At 39.8% G+C, this 12,224-nt stretch overlaps 1 long non-coding RNA gene across 1 annotated transcript in view; it reads left to right on the top strand.

Moving 5' to 3' along the window:
• The first annotated feature begins 9,526 nt into the window (after nt 1-9,526).
• The window catches only part of LOC122558033, a 12,414-nt gene continuing 9,716 nt past the window's right edge, over nt 9,527-12,224 (top strand). The window contains exon 1 of the long non-coding RNA XR_006314010.1: nt 9,527-9,667. This is a non-coding gene — a long non-coding RNA (uncharacterized LOC122558033). The remainder of the gene's footprint in view (nt 9,668-12,224) is intronic.

Below are 12,224 nucleotides of genomic sequence, written 5' to 3'. Positions count from 1 at the left end.
TCCGAAAGCTAGTGTGCTTCCAATTAAACCTGTTGGACTATAACCTGGTGTTGTGTGATTTTTAACTTTGTACACCCCAGTCCAACACCGGCATCTCCAAATCATGACTACTTACGAAGAGAGGTTGACTGAGCTCGGACTTTTTTCATTGGAAAAAAGAAGCAAGAGAGGGGACCTAATGAGGTGTACAAGAGAATGAGAGGCATAGATAGAGTTGATAGCCAGAGACGTTTTCCCCAGGGCAGAAATTGTTAACACAAGGGGTCAAGTTTTAAGCTGTTTGGCAGAAAGTATAGAGGGGATGTCAGAGGCGTGTTCTGTACGCAGAGAGTTGTGAGAGCATGGAATGTGTTGCCAGCAGCAGTTGTGGAAGCGAGGTCATTGGGAATATTTAAGAGACTGCTGGACATGCATGTGGTCTCAAACATTTGAGGGTTTGTGCATTAGGCTTACCTTACATGAGGATCAATGGTTGGCACAACATCGTGGGCTGAAGGGCTTGTTCTGTGCTGTAATGTTCGATGTTTTATGTTCTATCAAGGAATTTTCCACACTCATCAGACTTTTCACCCTGGGGTATGGGAGACTAATACCTTGGAATCTGAGATAGAGCTCTGAGGGCCAGCATTATCAAAATCCCTCATGGATAGAAGGTAGTCTGAGATTCACTTGATTGTGTATATATGTATATTATGGATAATGGATTAACTCTTTAGTTTGCATATGTCTCTAATACATATTAAATGGATTATGCTAATAAATTTGATTCATATTGAAGTGTGCATGTCTTCTTGCAATCCTGTGACCAGACTGTAAAGAATCCATTAGCTATTTTCGGCCTAACAATGCAGGTACTAATGATTCTTTCTTCATGAAGTTCTGTCATCTCATGATCTGACATAACAATTATTCACCAGGCTGTGTTTCTGTCTGAACCAGTTCAGTTAACGATTCATCAATAAACTGAGATGGATCATGCTGATTATTATTTTCCTCATAATTTGTGTCTTCTACCATCAGAACTTTCTTCAGTGATGCCAGGAGTGGAAAATGTTCCTGTGCAATTGTGGAGTTGGATCCTGTTGAGGTCATAAAACAATTTATTTATGCCAACATTGGGTAGTGCCAAAGGATTGTATAATCTCTTTTGAGTTAAGACAATACTTTAGGAACTGATATAAATCATTGATAGATTGCCTCTTCAGTGATTATTTAACAACTGTTTGTTCAATAGCTATCATTTTGATGACCTGTCGGTCTATGACAATCTTCTTCTTGAATAGTCTTCACTTGACTGGCATCTCTTTGAACAGCTTGGCATAACATGGCTGCCTCGTGACTTGTTTACTGCAGTTTGTTAATAGTTTAACTCCTTCTGCCATTTGAATCAGGTTGAAGTCAAAACAAGCATTCATGCTCCAGAAGTGTGAGAATTGTTCAACCCTGTGTGATTCAGGCTTGGCCGTAGCAGACCTTTAATCTTGAGAGCTATACTTCTTGGACTATGCAATTTAGTTGACATAGGCTAGGGCCCTCTGTTTATTCATCTGTGGTATACAACCTGAAACCAGGATGGATTAGCATCTTCATAACAGGCTTAAAATTAATTAAATGTTCATTGACACAAAGCTGTGCTCATCAGAACAATCGCCTTGTATGAGACTCTTCCCCAAAGAATATATTTGATTTCTCTTTTATTGCAGGTTGCTTCAACACATTATTTTTTTTTGTGTGGCTAGACATTTAATGTAATGCTACTCCATAATTGTATCCAAATTCTGCATTTCTTCTGAAAGTGACCTATTGTTTCACAGCTAAACCATTCATTTTTCATGGTGCTTGTGCCAGCGGGATTTCCTTGCAACACATAATTAAGTAATTTTTTTAAAAGGAAGTTTCAGCCCTAAGTCTGTGATGCGTGAAGTTCGGATGTAGGTTTGGTTGCTGAGCTGAAAGGTTTGTTTTCAGACGTTTCATCACCATACTAGGTAATATCTTCAGTGACCCTCCAGTGAAGAACTGGGGGTATGGCCCACTTTTTATTTATGTGTTCAGGTTTCTTGGGTTGAAACAGGAACAAGGACAGGAAATAACATCACCACAGGAAATGACATCACCGTAGCAAATTATGTCACTAAACCAAGGAAATCTGAACACATAAATAAAAAGCAGGCCATACCACCAGTGCTTCACTGGAGGCTCACTGATGATGTTACCTAGTATGGTGACAACATGTCTGAAAACAAACCTTCCAGCTCAGTAAGCAAACTTCCATTCAGCACCTCAACCTGAGCTACAAGTCTTCTCAAAACTCGCTAATGCATGAATTTTTTTTTCAAGGTTTGTTGCTGTGAATTCTAAAGAGTTTGCTCATCATATCTTGCCAAACTCATTGCATTAATTGCCTACACCATCACCATGTAGGCACTCACTTCCAATTTCCACTCCATTTTATCATGTGCACTTTCCACAACAACTTGACACTCAACAAATATTGGCCCAAAGTCATCTGTAAAATGTCACAGTGTAACCAGACAAATATTATCATTCCATAGCTGCTCTGCTCATTAATGGATATATCCATAACATGTTGAAGAAGGGGAAAATAGTGTCTTGTTCACTGACAGGGACGTATAATGTTATACAGCATGGAAACAGACCCTTCAGTCCAACTCATCCATGCTGACCAGAGATTCAAATCTGACCTAGTCCCTGGTCCATATTCTTCCAATACCCTTCCCAGTCATATTCCTTCCTGGCCTTTTAAATGTTGTAATTGTACCAGCCTCCACCACTTCCTCTGGCAGCTCAATCCATATGTGCACCACCCTCTGCAAGAAAAAGTTACCCTTCAGGTCCTTTTCAATATATCTCGTCTGAACCGAGACCTATACCCTCTAGTTTTGGAGTCTTCTATCCTAGGAAAGAGACCTTGGCTCTTCACCCTAACCAAGCCCCACTCTTAGAGATCCTGAAGAAGGGTGCTGCAGAGGGAGGCTGTCACCAGATCCTGTCAGCCTGGTCTGGAGTTGCTGCCTTGGCCGGTGCTGTACCCAGGGAGTGGAGGTATGAAATACCTCAGGAAGATCATTGACTTGTATTCTTACCTGGAACCCACAGCCTCCAGTCCTGAAGACGAGATTTTTTTGGACAAGATATCCAAATTCTATTCTTGTTCTATATTTCTATTTGACCTTTGTCTAAAGTTGAATGTTCCTGGCCATATTATTTCTGTTATCATTTCATTTCTAAAATGATTTTCTTTCTTACATAAACTTTTTCAATTGTGCAGTATCTCAAGGCTGTGTTAATCTTATTCCAAACTGAGTAAGAGTGATATCAGACTCATCGTGTTAACTGTTTTGTTTCTCTCCGCAGGTTTTGTCAGACATGTTGAGTTTCTCCAGCAATTCATTTTTTGAAATATCAGATTTCCAGCATCTGCAGTATTTTGCCGCAGTATTTTACTCATTTCTTTTTAAGCTTTTAGTCCTTCAGTATATTAATATAACTTCATTCACTTGGCCTGAAAGACTTTAAAATCTGCTGAATAGCAATGTTGTTTTGTTTCCCTTGCCTTCAAACTGTCTACTAAAGTGATATTGCCTCTAGTACTGCCTATAATTATTTCTTATTTACTTCTGCCTTTATTTATTTTTTTGTTCCCTAAGAATTTCATCTTAAATATCTGTACCTGGGTACCTTTGTATCTAAGATGGTACTGTAATGTGGTGACTGTAAACTTTTCACTACTTATTTGAGTAGATGTGACAATGAAGCTCATTCACTATTGAGTATTCCCTGTACTTCTTGCTGGAGGGTTCCCCATTGTGTAGCAACCAAAATGAAGGTTTCCCACATTTTGCAGCTAAAGTGTATGTTTCTTGCTTTTTAAAATTGCTATGAAGTTGTAGGCATGTACTGTACTTTTAAAAGAGAGTGAATGTTGTTCTAAACTAAGAGCATACAAACAACTATGTAAATGACTAGGTGGCGGTCTCAGAGTATAGTGGAAAATTGAAAACAAGTAATTTTTGGTGTGAAATGGATACCTGATTTTTGATTGCTGTTTTGACAGCAATTCAAATTTAACCAATCAGTTTAAATTATGCCCCAGGATACTAAAAGCCAATTGAGTTTGAATGTATTGTGTTGTCAACATTGAGCCAACAAGACAATCCAATGTCGGGGATGTAAAAATGCAGACATTTCGAAACTCAGAGAGAGAGCAAGATAGATAGATCCAAGAAATTAGGAAGCACTCTCTCTCAAAGGTACCTAATCATGTGAAATCTATTTACTGTAAGAAGAAAGAAGATGATCCAGGGAATTCAGCAGCCAGAAGAATGAAGTCAGAGAAGATGATAGTGGCTGTGTGCTTTTGAAATTAATTTGATGTAATTTTAATAAGTGTCTTATTGGAACAGTATAGTGTTGTCGAGTTGGTGGCAGGTAATAAACAGTTAAGAGAAAGGAGGGCTTAGTTATTTAATGTTTACTTATAGAGTTAAAAAATAAATTGATGTTATTTTCTTTAAATAATGGTATTTGGGAGTTCTCTGTCATTCATATTTTGAAAGGTTATGAGGCAAGGTGAGCTTTTCTGGCTGTTTTGTTTAATTGCCAGAGAGATTCGCTGCTGTGTCGTAACAATGTGCAAAGTGGATGATTTTGTTCTTTCCATTGTTTAATTCTTGTCCTGTTCTCCAATTTTATTGAGGGCAGCATGGTGGCTCAGTGGTTAGCATACTGCCTCATAGCGCCAGGGACACAGGTTCAATCTCAACCAGGTGGCTATCTGTATTGAATTTGCACATTCTCCCTGTGTCTCTGTGGGTTTCCTCTGGGTGCTCTGGTTTCCTCCCACAATCCAAAGATGTGCACGTTAGGCGAATTGGCCATGCTAAATTGCCTATAGCATTCAGGGATGTGTTAGTTAACTGCATTAGTCAGGGGTTAATTTAGTATAGGGGAATGGGTCTGGGTGGTTACTCTTTGGAGGGTTGACATGGACTTGTTGGACCAAATGGCCTGTTTCCACACTGCAGGGATTCTAAGAATCCTATGAAGCAACCCTGTGATCAATCCTGTGATCTTAAAGATGAATCCTGTATTGCTTAGTTGCTTTTGCTGTACAATTCATATTGTCCACAGTGCCTGTCACCTTACAATTTTAACAAAATCCTATTCACCTTAATAATTTCTCCAACTGAATCTTAGTTTTTGTGGCATTAATGATTTCTTTCCAGCTTAACCATGACTTCAGTTATGAATCTCCCACTCTTAATGCAGCTTCAATAGCGTGCATTGTGAATGGCATAGTAGCTCAGTGATTTGCACGACTGCCTCACAGCACCAGGAACTAGAGTTCGATTCCAGCCTTGGGCGACTGCCTGCGTGTAGTTTACAGATTCTCCCCGTCTCTGTGTGGGTTTCCTCCGGGACCTCTGGTTTCCTCCCACAATCCAAAGATGTGCAGGTCAGATGCATTGCCTATGCTAAATTGTCCATAGTGTTAGATGTAGCAGTCAGGGGTAAATATAGGGTAGGGAATGGGTCTGGATGGGTTGGTGTTTAGAGTGTTGGTGTGAACTGGTTGGGCCAAATGGCCCGTTTCCATGCTGTATGGAATCTAATCTAATAGTCTGTTTCTGTTTGCTTAATTCTGGTTTTATGATGTTCCTGGTGCTTCAACCTCATTTTAAATCATTTCAATGGTTATTGATTTCCATGATTGGAGTTGTGTCTCTTGTCTGCCTGCATTGGCTACAACACACATTCTGAACTGGAAGCACTTTTTAAAATAAATGTAGCCTTTTCAGCTTGAAATTGCACCATTTAACAAAAGTTCCCTTCCCTTTCAGAGACTATCTTAACTCAAGAAGCCTCCAATGTCTGTTCATCTGAGGTTGAACCTCTATATGTGACTTTTCCCTCCATCTATAAATATCCAATGCAATCTGTAATTGCTATGTGTGACTAGTATACCATCTTCAAGTAGGTCACAGGTCAAAATTACTTCTATGCTTCTCTTACCAGGTCTAAAGTGCTTTTCCCCTTAACTGTAGGATATTTTTACCTTGTAGATTCCTGATGCTGGTCTCTGTGCTGCAGGTTATTTGCCTGAATCATTCTAAAAGCTGAAACTGGAAATTTTATTGGAATGCGTTCTGCACAGCTAAGTTGTATTCCAATCCACACCCCATGTCATATGAGCTTGTGATGCACAGCTAAGTTGTATTCCAATCCACACCCCATGTCATATGAGCTTGTGATGCACAGCTAAGTTAAATTCCAATCCACACCCCATGTCATACGAGCTTGTGATGCCAACCATTGCCAACATGTGGTTGTTGCCACCATCCTCTATTTCTGACCCAGTCAATAGAGAATAGACAGGTCTAAAATAGGAAAGGAAAATCACCAGGGAGTCTAACAAGAAGAGGGTCTAGTCTTAAACAAGATGGAAGTTATTGCATGATAGAATTCAGGGACAAGTTACATTGGTAAGACAGATACTATTACCAAAATATCAGGAGACCTGGGACAACAGGTTTTCTACTTTGCAGTCTTGTGATGCTTTGCTTTTCCTCACACAAGTCCTTACAACACCATGAGATTGTGTGGAGGAGCTTAAATTCTCCATTGTTGTGTTAAGTCTCACAGCTAGTACGCAGCGTATCTTTAAGCGGTATGCTTATGATATCATCAGATTATAGCATACGACATGACAATTTAAAGGTTTCCAATTCCATCTTAATGAGGGTCACTTAGAGCATGACATGCCAGTGAAAGCATGCTCCTGTTTGTGACCAACTCACTCAGTGTTAATCCGGACAATGCTTGTGACCCTTTCAGCAGCCGTAATAAACATCTATAGAATATTTTAGCTCTATGTTAAACATATGTAGTTCTAATGTTGCAGAGCTAATGCAAGCATGGCTTTAGTAGGTACAAATATTTTTTCAGAAGGTAAAAGCCTACATTAAGATGTCAGATCAATATTCAGCCTTAACCCTGTCAGAACCATTAAATTCCGCAACCAATGCCACAGAGACAGAACAGTCTCTGGTCCATCATATACATCTTCAGTCTTGTGTACTAGCAGAATGTTTGGTAATCCTAGTTCAAAAGCATGGTGCATGGAATTAAAACAAAGATTTCTCTGTCTACAACAAAGTATGCCATGCAAAAATACAGGTAGTTACTTATATTTGCCAAGACAGTTTATCGTTGCTTTAGCATTGCACTTGTTTGTAATATGCAGCACCAAGGTGAGAGTGAACTCTCCTGACTGTGCCTGACAACACTAAAAATACCTGCAAGAAACTGAAGGTATAATTGCCTTTCTTATTTCCCAAGAGGAAAACAAAACTTCAGGCAATTGGAACCATCAATCACTTTTCCCTTAAAATTGGAACACTTCCTTTCCAATTCTATTTACTGATAACTTTTGACCCTTATAATACTATTTCAGGGCTGTCGGTCTGTAGAAGTTGACCCCTTCTCAACACTGGGCCATCTTTGAAATCTTATCACAAGAAAGGCCTCCTTATAAGAGCTTACCATGTATTGTCAATGGCAGTAATTTAGTGGGAGTGAAAGCGCTTCCCTTATTCAATTGTGAAAACGTCTTCCTCAGAAATCAGACCAGTTTGTATCAACATCATTTCAGAATTTGTTTTCCAAAATCAAAAGTCAAAGTTTGTTCAATTTTTTTTAAAAATTGCTTCCTCTCTGGTAAGATATTAATATAATGTACAATTCTATCTCATATACACGTGCACCCACCATGCCAATTCCATTTTTAAATGAGTCAATATTTCCATCCACATATCCTATGACAGGATCTTATAAGAAAAGTCCACATTTTCATTGGGATTGGATGCTGTATAAAACAAAATTGGAAACAGTACCTATTAGCACTAACTTATTTGGAGAGTGGGAGGAAATCAATCAGATTTGACTACACATAGTCATAACCTGTAACACTACAAAACATAAGGTGTAAGGTGCTGGTTTCTGAAAAGCAAAGTTCAAGAGGTCTTTACTTTTAATTCAAAGTTTGTTGACTGTAATTACTTAGCATAGTTTTGAAATTATTCAACAACAAAAGAAGGCTTGTGTTGTTTAAGTGAATTTTTAAAATTCAACTAGTTTTCAATTTAAATGGATTTTAACAAAGTTAACAATTAACAAAACAACACAATCAAATGTATTTATCACAAAGATAGAATCCTAATATGCAGCTTCTAATAAGTTATACTTCTGTACTGGAGCACATGTGATAATAAAGGATATTCTAATATTCTAATTCTAATTCTTTATGTTCCTCAAATGATGTTTCAAGTTGGTACCTTATGTGAAGATTTATATGTTTCAAAACTGGTTGAAGCTGTCCTTTTTTTGAAAGAAGAAAATTTGAGAGTATCAGCAAACGTAAGGTTAAACCAGCTGTGCAAACATATCTGACAAAGACATACAATTACAGTTATAATTTTCAGAGATCTGTAAGTTGCTACAATGTAATGAGCAATGATAAATGTGCTTCCAAATGTCTTAAAATACAAGAGTTAACAGCATGGAACATTTAAATGGTTGGCAGCACCACAGGACAGCTTTGCTGATAAAACATTAAACTAGCTTCTTTTATTTTTTTTTGTACATGCTATTTGATTTTGTCAACAAGAGAAAGTGCTGTGCCCAATTCAGTCATCTCAATTCCATTATGCCAAACTTTCTTGAAGTGACATTTGAGTTGCTTTTAAGAGTTTTTCTCTTAGATATGATACTGGGGGCTCAGCAGCTCTAAGCCAATTCCCAAAATTTGTGCTGTTAAATTTTGGAGGGTTAAGCTGGATAACCCCACAAGTTAGAGTTCTCAGCATGTAATTAACTTGTACCAATTTGTTACAGGCAATAGTTGGTGTTACGTAAAGGCAACCTGCACCTTTTGGCTAGAAAGTGTCGAGTTTTTTATGAACCTATTGTGAACTTTAAAAAATTGAAAAACTGCTGAACATTTAAGAGAGGGAATGGACCAAAGATTTTTGAGAAACTTTGGCACAAACCATAAAGAAATGGAGAGATATCCAACATCTACTAGGGGAAAGGAGGTCCTCCTAATACTCATAAGACAGTGGAACTAAGAACTGCAGAGACCACAGGAGGATTGTAGCTTCAAGAATGTGAAGAATATGGAAGAGGTTTAATCATGCGACGCTAATTGTTAGGGTTAGTTTGTTTAATGTTCAAATCAGCTATCCTGCCTAACAGATCACTAATACACTCTGTTTCTTAATTTATGACATCCTTTCGACACACACATGAATAATATCTGTCAATTAATACTCAAGACTCCTGATTTCTACCGCTATTTTTGCCCATAAAGCAAATGGCAATGGGCAGACCTTGCACAATCATGGAATTGTTTCCTGGTAAACATGTAAGGTGGCCTTGGCTCCTTTAATAATCCCTCGACCTTCCTGAGAAGCCTCTCAGTATTTAATTAGGACTTCACTAAGGCAGCCATTTTCTAATTGAAAAATGTTTACCCAATTCAAGTGAATCTTTCTCAACCAATTGCACCCCATCAAGAGGGGGCCTGAACACAATACGACAATCAGTGGTAACTGAACCACCAGAACTGAAGCTGTACTCTCAGTCTGTAAGTATTTTCTCAGTCTAGCTAAGGTCTTGTGCCATGTTACGGTTTGAAGTCCAGAATTTTGTTAAAGACAAGTTTGATCATTACTAAAACAGCAACTCCAACCTCTATTAGAACTGGGTGACCATTTAACAAGACATTTGATTTGGATGCTGCCAAGCAATTTAACTGTTTCAAACCAGATCTAGGTGAACTTTCTAGAGTGTGAACTCTCCAGCTATGAGTTCTCTTACTTAATTTAGGTCTGGTGGAATCCCTTTTGCTGTCTTGAATCTGCATACCAGCAGCAACTACAATGGCTTGCCAGCAGAGATCCTAAAGAACATTTTAACTGTTTGGTTTTATTTGGGGGTTACTTTGTGACCTGACCGAAAGTGCCTCTGTTCAGGATATGTCTTGAGTAAGGCTATGCAATTGCCTTCCCTCAGGAAGTGTTCCACAAGCCTTGTGAGGGTGTCCACTTTCATCAGAATACCCTGCAACTCATATGTTCCACTTGCTGCATTTTCCAATGACAAAGCCACATGTAGTGCCTGTTTGAAGTTGGACTTCAGCTAGTAGCACTTTTGCACAGTTACATAATTATTGCCACATACCAAATAGTCTCTCAGCACCTCGTTGAGGATTAAATCAAAGTCACATGCTTCTGCCAGTCATCTGAACCTAGTCAAAACCCAATATGAATCCCCAAGGTTCTCGAATTGCTGAGTAAGACTGATAGCATCTCAGAATTAAAACAGGTTTGGGGTCATAATATTCCTTAATTAAATCCATCAACTCTTGATAGGTTTGAGTATCTGGTGCTACATAAAAAGTTAGGCAATAATAACCGAAAAAGATCTGCTCCAATGTAAATAACACATGCTTTCACCAGACTGGGCCTAGTTTTTGATGGCAAGATTGAATGAGTCAAGCTTCCCAAATGATGACATGATGCCAGAAATGTTTACCTCAACTCAAAGATGACTGCTGAAAGTGCATTTCTTCAGAAGCATGCTTTTCTCTTTCTAGTGAAATAACTCCACAGAGGCCGGCATCCTGTCACTAAATCACCTTTTATTTACACATGGACAGTCCTTGACACTGATCCAGCTCCCTCAGGGCCAGCTGTCAGAGTGAACAGCACCTCTGACACTCCTGTTTCTATGTGTCAACCAGAACTCCCTGATTTTATGAGATTAACAGCCCCAATCAGTGAACTCATATTCCATAAGATCCACCTGACTGATTTTATTATAATCACTACACTATACAATTTTAAAAAATATGTATTACTTCTTTATTTCAACTCCCTCTCCCACCTATTTTAGGGGCATCAGCAATTTTGGCTGTGGTACTGTTTATCTCTGCATTTAATTTAGGTTGTAAAAAAGGATGAAACCTTAGTACTCCACTAGTTGTTGAAGACCCATTTATGCTGACTTTCTGCTTTCTGTTGGTTGATCAACTCTCTATCCAAACTAATAAATTATCCCAACCCAATATGATTTTACCCTGCATATTAATTGTGCAGCATCTTATCAAATGCCTTCTGAAATTCTACATGTCCTATATCTACAGGATCTCCATTATCCACTTTGCTTGTTCTTTGCCATCCATAACATCATCTCCTCAGGGGATCTCCCATCCACCGCCTCCAACCTCATAGTCCCACAACCCCGCATCGCCCGTTTCTACCTCCTGCCCAAAATCCACAAACCTGACTGCCCCGGCCGACCCATTGTCTCAGCCTGCTCCTGCCCCACCGAACTCATCTCTGCATACCTCGACACGGTCCTGTCCCCCTTAGTCCAAGAACACGCCACCTACGTTTGGGACACCACCCACGCCCTCCCCAGTCCCCAACGCCTTATTTTCACCATGGACATCCAGTCCCTGTACACCTCCATCCCCCATCACGAAGGACTCAAAGCCTTCTGCTTCTTCCTTTCCCGCCGTACTAACCAGTACCCTTCCACTGACACCGTCCTTCGACTGACTGAACTGGTCGTCACTCTAAACAACTTCTCTTTCCAATCCTCCCACTTCCTCCAAACCAAAGGAGTAGCCATGGGGACCTGCATGGGCCCCAGCTATGCCTGCCTCTTTGTAGGATATGTGGAACAGTCCATCTTCCGCAGCTACACTGGCACCACCCCCCACCTTTTCCTCCGCTACATCGATGACTGTATCGGCGCTGCCTCGTGCTCCCACGAGGAGGTTGAACAGTTCATCCATTTTACCTTCCACCCCGACCTCAAATGTACCTGGACCGTCTCAGACTCCTCCCTCCCCTTCCTAGACCTCTCCATTTCTATCTCGGGTGACCGAATCAACACGGACATTTACTATAAACTGACCGACTACCATAGTTACCTAGACTACACCTCCTCCCACCCTTCCCCTGTAAAAACGCCATCCCATATTCCCAATTCCTTCGTCTCCGCTACATCTGCTCCCAGGAGGACCGGTTCCAATACCGAACAACCCAGATGGCCTCCTTCTTCAAGGACCGTAATTTCCCCCCAGACGTGGTCGATGATGTTCTCCACCGCATCTCCTCCACTTCCCGCTCCTC

Source organism: Chiloscyllium plagiosum, chromosome 16 (genome assembly GCF_004010195.1).
Source record: "Chiloscyllium plagiosum isolate BGI_BamShark_2017 chromosome 16, ASM401019v2, whole genome shotgun sequence".
Classification (NCBI taxonomy): domain Eukaryota; kingdom Metazoa; phylum Chordata; class Chondrichthyes; order Orectolobiformes; family Hemiscylliidae; genus Chiloscyllium; species Chiloscyllium plagiosum.
This window is presented reverse-complemented; position numbering and strand designations above follow the sequence as displayed.